The sequence below is a fragment of the Pteropus medius genome, unplaced genomic scaffold (genome assembly GCF_902729225.1).
Source record: "Pteropus medius unplaced genomic scaffold, Ma_sr-lr_union100, whole genome shotgun sequence".
Lineage (NCBI taxonomy): Eukaryota > Metazoa > Chordata > Mammalia > Chiroptera > Pteropodidae > Pteropus > Pteropus medius.
In genome coordinates this window covers 9509939-9517982 of record NW_024349802.1, presented here as the reverse complement: position 1 = coordinate 9517982, position 8044 = coordinate 9509939, and positions in this window count along the sequence as shown.

Here is an 8044-nt window from a genome sequence, read left to right as displayed (position 1 = left end):
TCCAGTTCTCATACCATGACGCTCCCAGACAGGCACAGTGGATTCAGGGCTGAACGCCAAGGTGAAATTTTAAGTCTTGTGCCAGCTTCTCCCTTGTTGCCAATTTGAGTGAATGCCTGCTGGGACTCATACCTGCCAAGTCCCACCCTGATGGGACACTGCCTCCAGGGACATAGAAACTGACCAGCCAAGGAATGTGAAAACATTAGGTGCCAAAGTTACTGAGGACATGGCTGAACCAATAGGAACTAGAGGTACATGTGAAAACAATTTACCTCCAGGGTTCTCTGATAATCAACTCTAAACCCTGTCCGGGAACTCGGGTAGAGTCTGAAATTGCTTGGCAGGATCATCCTGAGGCTAAGAGCCCAGGGCAGAGTCAGCTCTGTAGACAAACAGCTCTGCTGCTAGCTCTGCCATTAGCTGGGCTTGTGATTTCAGGTAAGTCTCTATCGGTTTCTTTATTAGTGTAAGGAAGGCTGTGAATGTGAAGAGACTTGCCAGGTGTAAAACTGTCAAGGTAGCATCATGGTGGTGAGTGAGACATCTGACATCTGACTGGCTCTGCCAGTGAGATGTGGCAAATTATTTAATGTCTCAGAGCAGCGATTTTTCTACCTGTAATAATGCTCCGTTATGATTATGAGAAGGGTTAAATGCAATAAGGCACCTGAAATGCATAGTATGCCTGACACTTAGCAAGGCCTCCAAGATGAGAACTGCTCCGATGATGTTCCACCACTGTCAACCTTGGTTCTCCAGAAGTGGCCAGGGTTACTTTGTGCTGGTGAACCACCAGGTGGTGCTAGAGTTAAAGATGCTGTGGAAGAAATTTGTTGTTTCTGATGGGGAGAGTTCTGACAAGCATTTATATGTGTCTGGTACAGCTTGCTTACCCTTAAAGTTTGGAGAAATGGAGAGGGCAAACTACCAAAGGAAGTAAGAATGAGTGAACAGAAAGGAAATCCCAGGGATCTTGTTCTGGGTTTTGAGCTACCCAGCTGTAAAATAACTACAATCACTAATACTTGTTGAACAGTTACCATGCACCAGGCAGGGTGTTATGTCATGTGTATCATTTCATTTAATCCTTATAAAAACAATGAGGTAGGTACTGTTTTATATCTGCCTCTCTAAGTTCACAAACCACTAAGTGGGAAAATATGGGACTCAAAGCAAGTCTGTTTGGTTTCAAAGCTGATGTAAATGCTATTCCTTGCTCAAGAAGGGAGACAGCAGTTGCTGGTACTGCTGAGAAGACAGGTGGACTCACCTCACCAACCCTTGTGCTTTCAGAAGCAACCAATGGCTCAGATTGCATCTGGAAAGCACCCATCTATCAGTTTTGACCTTCCCCAACACACATGCTTTGACTGGTCAGCCGAGCTTATCCACAGCCACAGTTGAAGATGGAGAAAAGGAGCTCCCTTGGACTCTGTAGAGGACCCCTACAACTTATCCAGCATCTTCAGAGAAAGATGTACGCACGTAATGGAATTTCTCAGAGACTAGTATGTCTGCTTCTGCTCTTAAATATGTCGTCAGTAGGACAATTAATGAAACTGAAATGTGGACTATAGATAAAAGTATTGCAACAATGTTAAATCTGAATTTGATAACATTACTGTGGTTATGTAAAAGAATACTCTTTGTCTTAGGAAATATACATTGATGTATCAAGAGGTTTAAAATAAGGCATTTATTAAGGCAATTTTTGAATTTTAGAAATGCAGAAAACATAAGAATCATTTAATTATATTTAATAGTTTAGGGTTATGAACATCCATTTTAGAAGTGTGATCATGAGTGTTTAGGTTTAAATTGGTTCACAAGGTATTTAAAACAACTTTGGTTTGATTCTTTATTCAAGTTTGGTTTTTACTCAGAATTTGGGTTTGACTCAGAGGTCAGCATTTAGAAGAATTAGTTCTGCTACAGGGTTTACAGTTTGTGAGAAATCCCTATTGTGAATCAGCCAGTGGAGTTGCAGGGCTGAGCCTGGAAGGAAGAGGAACAGAGGCATGGCAGGGAGAGGAGCTGCTATCACATGCCTCAGAGATGAAATCGCTTTGGGGTTGGACTGGTGCTGGGTAAAATGAGGCAGTATCAAGAGCAAGGGCCCTTCACCCATAGCTCAGAGAGCAACCTGGGGATAATGGAAAGAAGGCAGAGCTGTATCTGGAAGCCTAGGGCCCACTCTCAGGATAAGAGAGTCATTAGACAGTCCTTTGTCTACAGCCACACCCTTATATATCTCTGTTGCTCCATACTTCTTAAAGAATCATCATTTTAGCACCTGAAGGGGACCTTACATTCCGATCCCCTCATTAAAGAGATAAAGCTGAAGCCCAGAGAGCAACATAATGACCTGTCATGCTTGAGCAGCAAATTAGCAGAGTCAACATGAGCATCTGATGTTACAACTCCAAATTCAATGCTCTTAACACATGGATGATCTTCATTATTCTTCATCTAAGCCTTTTTCTCCCCCTATTAGGGATGAGAAAAGGGAGGATCAGAGAGAGTGAGTGAGTGGCCTGAAGCCAAAGACAAAACTGGGAGGGGAAAGGTGGCCAATGTCCAGGTGGGATTACGAAAGCTGTTTTGAAGTCACTTCCCTGTGAGTCAGGGTTGGCTTGAGTGTGTAGATTAACTTGCTTCTCCAGCCCCCAGGGTTCCAAATTAGCCTCATCTAGGTTTTCTTGACTGTCAGACTTCTGACTCTCCCATTCTGCTGAGGCCCCCCTGTTCTCCATTTTCAACCAAATGAAACCTAGAAGGTAAACCCATTTCTAGGGAAGCCTGAAGACCAGGAAAAGAGGATGAAAACTTCAGAGGCACTGACACTCGTACAGTTGAAAATCTGTGTATAGCTACAGTCTGCCCTCTGCATCAGCAGATCAAAAATAGTTTACCCTCAAACAACGCAGGTTTGAACTGCGCTGATCCATGTATACACGGGTTTAAACTCGTGACATCCAAGGGTCAACTGTATATGATCTTTGTACCCAGTTCCTGACACACAGCTCCTAAAACCCTCAGAATCTCCAGAGTGATAAATCTTTTGTATGCTAATGAGATGACGGGTGGCTGGGGGCCCCTAGATAGCTTTAGGGTGGGGGCTGGTTGCCAGAAAGTCAGGATTATAATTGGAACTTCCAACCCTACCCCCACCCTCCAGAGGCCGAAGATTAAGTTAATCACCAAGGACCAATTATTTAATCAATTCCATTAAAAACCCCTAAATGGGGTACAGAGAGCTTCCAGGTTGGTTGGTTAACACACTGAGGTACTAGAAGGGCTCCTTAGAACTCCATATGAATTTGAGAATCAACTTTTCCATTTCTGCAAAAAAGGCCATTGGAATTTTGATAAAGATTGTATTGAATCTAGACTGCTTGGGTAGTATTGCCATCTTAACAATATTAAGTCTTCCAATTCATACCCATGAATTTATTTAGGTCTTTCAATTGTGTTTTGTAGCTTTCTGCATACAGGTCTTTTACTTCCTTGGTTAAACTTATTCTTAGGTATTTTATTCTTTTGGATTCTATTGTAAATGGAATTATATTCTTAATTTCCTTTTTGGGTTGTTCATTGCTGGTGTCATTCTGGTTTTGATTTGCATTTTCCTGATGACTAATGATGCTGAGCATCTTTTTATGTGCTTATTAGTATTCGTATATCTTTTTCAGTAAATGTAATCTTTCATTCTTAATGGCCAACACTGCATTTCCATGAGTGGAGACGAGGGGTTGAGGGGGTCCCTTTGTTTCTCATGATATCTTTCTTCTTTCTGTCTTTCTTTTTCTCTTTATTCTAAAAAGCACTTAACAGGTAGAGGGGTAGCTTCGTGCAGGGAATTAATACAGACACTGGAGCCAGATGTCCAGGTCATATTCTACCACTTATTAGCTACATGAGCTCTTTCAATTACTTCAAGTTTAAAACAGTGTGTTTTGTTAAGTAAACTACGTTTTTATTTCATCCGTTACATAAAAATAAGTGCCTACTATAGCCAAGCACTGTGCTAGACCCTAGAATACAGTCATGCATAAAAGAGATACAGTTGCTGTCCCAGTGGGCTTCCAGGCTAGTGGATCACTCCAATGAATGTGAAACTCCTATTACAATTAACACGTGAGAGAAGGCCACACTTGAGAGTCTGCCACAGAGGAATTTGGCCTGGCCAATGAGCCCAGAGAAAGCTTTTCTAAGGACGCTGGTGCTTGAATGAGCACAGATGTTAACTAGACAAACAGGAGGAAGAGCATCCCAGGTATGAGAACATGTGGGGGGTGGGGTGAGTACAGTTGAGGAGGTAGGTGGAGAGCACTGTGAATAAAGCTCAGAGAATGAAGGGGAGTATGGAGAAGATGAAGCTAGAAGAGAGGCCAGCAGGCACAGGAGGAGCTGAGCCTCAAGGCCTTGCTGAGAACTTGAAATTTTATTCTGAACCAGAGGTACCTCCCTACTCAGTGCCAATAGGAAGGCAGCCTAAGTGCTACTCTGAACTCAGACACCAGTTCCCATCACAGCTCTACCTCTTATCTTTCTTGGTGAAAGATATTTAAAAAGCTGAAGCTATTTTCCAATCTGATTAAATGTGATATATATCAAATTATTCTACAAACAGTATTAGCTATAGTAGGTTCATATTCATTCAACAATTGTTTATTGTGCCAGACAATGGGGATATAGTAGTCAACAAGGCAGACACCATGTCAACAAGGTTTGCCCAATCTAATGGGGGACCCAGTCAAGCAAAGATTCGATGCTTTGATGGGAAAGGCACAGGGCACTGGGCAGAAGATTGGGGAACAAAAGTCACACCCAACCCAGTCTTGGCAGAGAGGGTTGGTTTTCCTTTTGGCGAGATTACTTGTTATAGCATGAAGATGGGGTTGGTCCCATTGGCGAGAGGTTTGGTTCCTGTCCTTAAAGAGAATATAATTTGGTTGAGAAGTCATGCACAAGAAATGAGAAGAAAAATGCATAGAAATATCAGGCGACTGTCATACTGGGTGTCATATTGGCTTTTTTTTTTCCTTTGCAGAAAGTCTCAGCTTATCAATTCTTAGGTTCTAAATATCCCCACTGTGTAAAGGCCCATAAGCTGGGCTCCAGAGCCACTGGAGCATCAGACTCTCTCCACGTAGGGAGCCTCCCAGAATCCCTAGTACTTCATAGGCTTTCTGAGACTCAAAGCCCTCTCACCCAGAAGAGAACACAAAGCCTATCCAGCAGAGGTCTGCAAATTCTATAGCTGGAGAGGAGACTGCTAGAGCTACCCGCTTTTCTCAGGACTTCCCCTTCTGCTAGGCTGAGCTATAAATAGCTCACTGGTTTCCAGCTGGGGATCTCCCAGCCTTGCAAGGAGCAAGCACCGCCTTCTCACCCTGTGCTGCCCTCAGCCTGAAGCTGAAGGGGGTGGTGGCTGGCGGAAGGGGGAGTGTGGGGGGCGGGGGAAGGAGGGAAGGGCGGGAACCAGCACCACAGAGAAGCTGGCCACTGGACTAAGTAAGATACCAGCAATCCTAGAGGGAAATTGGAAAGAGGAGGTAGCTGGGGGTGTGCAGCCTTAGGTGGGAAAACAAGGCCAGAGGCATTCTAGGCCTTGGATGTGCCACCCAGGCCTTGAGCCCCAGTTTTTTTTCCCAAAATCAACCCCCTAAACCTTCAGTTCTAGACCTTAGACATCATCTCCTCTCCATGCACTCAATTCACAGGCACTCAGCCAACCTGAGGCCAAGGAGACCAAAGTTCTTTACCTTTTGGCCTTACCCTGCTACGTGTCTGTGTGTACAAGCCCGGCCAAAGACGGGAAGCCTGTGAGTGATTTTATTCTGGATTAAGCCCAGAGGCTACTAGGCACCAGACACCCCTTACTTGGCATATTCCCTGACTCTGTCTCAAGCTCTGAGCTTTTCTTTTCTTGCCTTGCCCGAGGCAGAACGATCAAGGGCTCACCAATTGGTCCAGCAGAAAGCGCGTACTCTAATGATACCGACGCGCTTCTGGAAGAGCGAGGGAGGGAGGGAGGCGGGGATAGAGGTTTGGGAACTCTGCTGAGGTTTGGTCCCTCTCTCTGACCTTTGCTCATCTCCTGACAGATTAAGGTAGTCACATGGCTGGGCCAGGTTTAAGTCCCTGGCGGTTCTGTAAGGGAGGGCCTGTAGGAGCTTGCTGGTTTGCGTAGTGGATAAACTGGAGCTATCATGCTGAGGAAAGGAGGCCCTTCTGGCTGGTGGGGACACCCAGTGCGTACCGCTCCAGACCTCGGCCCCTCTGTGGGTGTACCCCTGCCCCAGCTCTTGGCTCCCCCCATCCATCCCTTCAGCTTTCCTCACAAACTATTCATGTAGGGTTCTGAGGCCACAGGGATCTTAACAGGTGGAGGTGTTAGGGGCCATACTTGAAGTCAGAGACCCCTGTCCAACGTGAAAAGGCACTGTGGCTGACCTGAAAACAGGGTCTTCTCCCTCATTTCCCTTGCTCACATATAATAACAGTTCTCACATACTGAGCTAGGCACCAGGAATGAAAAGATGAGTAAGATCAAGGGCAGTCTCAATAAATAAACGATGTATAAGTGCATCACAAGCCTATGGGGTGGCGGCGGGATTTCCGGATGGTCAGATGTCCGAACCAAGTAAATGATGAAGCAATTCTACCAGAATGGTGTGAGAAGGGCATTCCAGGCAGAGCAACAGCTTGAGTAAAAGCAGGGAGGAGCAAGCAACGGGCGAGAGGAAAACAGGAATACCGAAGACCAAAATGCAAGGGGAGGAGAAGAGGAGGAGCGGTAGGCCCTAACGCCATGCTGAGGAATTTGGACATTAGACCCTGGGCTGGGAGCCACGGAAGGAACTCCAGCAAAGATGTGCTGTGTTCAGGAATGGGAGAGAAGAGAGGGGCAAAATATGAAGCCGGGGGGGACTGTGGGACCTCAGACCTTCTGGGGATGGAAGAAGCACCGTGCCAACATGGGACGCCCAAGCCTGCCCCGCGTTTACCTCGGCGGGCCGCGCGTTCTCAGCCGCGCCGGCCGCCCCCTCCTTGGCAGCGGGTCCCCTGGCCGCTGGCTCCCGGGCGCGGGCGGACCCGGAGGGCAGGGCTCCCGCCCCCAGCCGCCCGCGGGCCGCCTGCCAGCCGCGCCTGGAAGGAAGCGCCTTGTATGGGCCTCGGGCCGGTAGGAAGTGCCTTGTAGGGCCCGGGGAGGAAGCACCATACATGGCGAGGGGCGGGCGGGGGCTGGCCGGGGGCGGGGAGCTCGCCTGGGATGGAAGCCGTTTCCGCCGCCGCGGGCCAGAGCCTCCGCGCGCCACCCCCACCCGCGCCCGGGCCTGCGGGCCCCTTCCCGGGCGGCAGCCCGCGACTCCCACCCGAGCGCTGTGTCCCCTCTGTGCCGGACCTGCAGGAATGGGGGGCTACCGCCCGGCTTGGACGCCTTACCCGGCCGAGTTGGTTCCCAGCTCTGTGACCTTGGGTAAAAAGCCGTCGTCTCTGAGCCTCAGATTTCTCCTCCGAGGGTTATGGGTATAAAACGAAAGGATGCCCATTAACCACCTTCTGGAGCGGGCATGGCGCACAGTGACAGCTCCGTCATTTTAACAACCCTAGGGTGGGGGCGGCTTTCCCATTTACCTGCTCTCTGTGTCCCTTTAGCCTCTTCCCAAGCCTAATAAAGGACTGGAGAGCCTGAATGAAGAACTTAATGTGGGAGCCGATGGATACGGGAGAGATCTTTCCAGAAGAAAATAGGGCAACCTTAAAGTCTAGAGTTTTCCCTTCCACAATGTGGGGTTTAGACAAAAGGAGTTTCAATCCCAGCTTCTCCCCTTATCAACTGGTTGATGCTGAGAAAGGTAATTACCTTCTCTGAATCTCTTTCCTGATCAGTAAAATGAGGATGATAATTCCTGATTTGTAGGGTTGTTGTGATAATCAAATGGGGTGTGTGTGTGTGTGTGTGTGTGTAACTTGCCTGGCATGCAGTAGGTGCTTAATTCCTCAGTTCTCTCTGCACTTTCCCAAGTGGGTG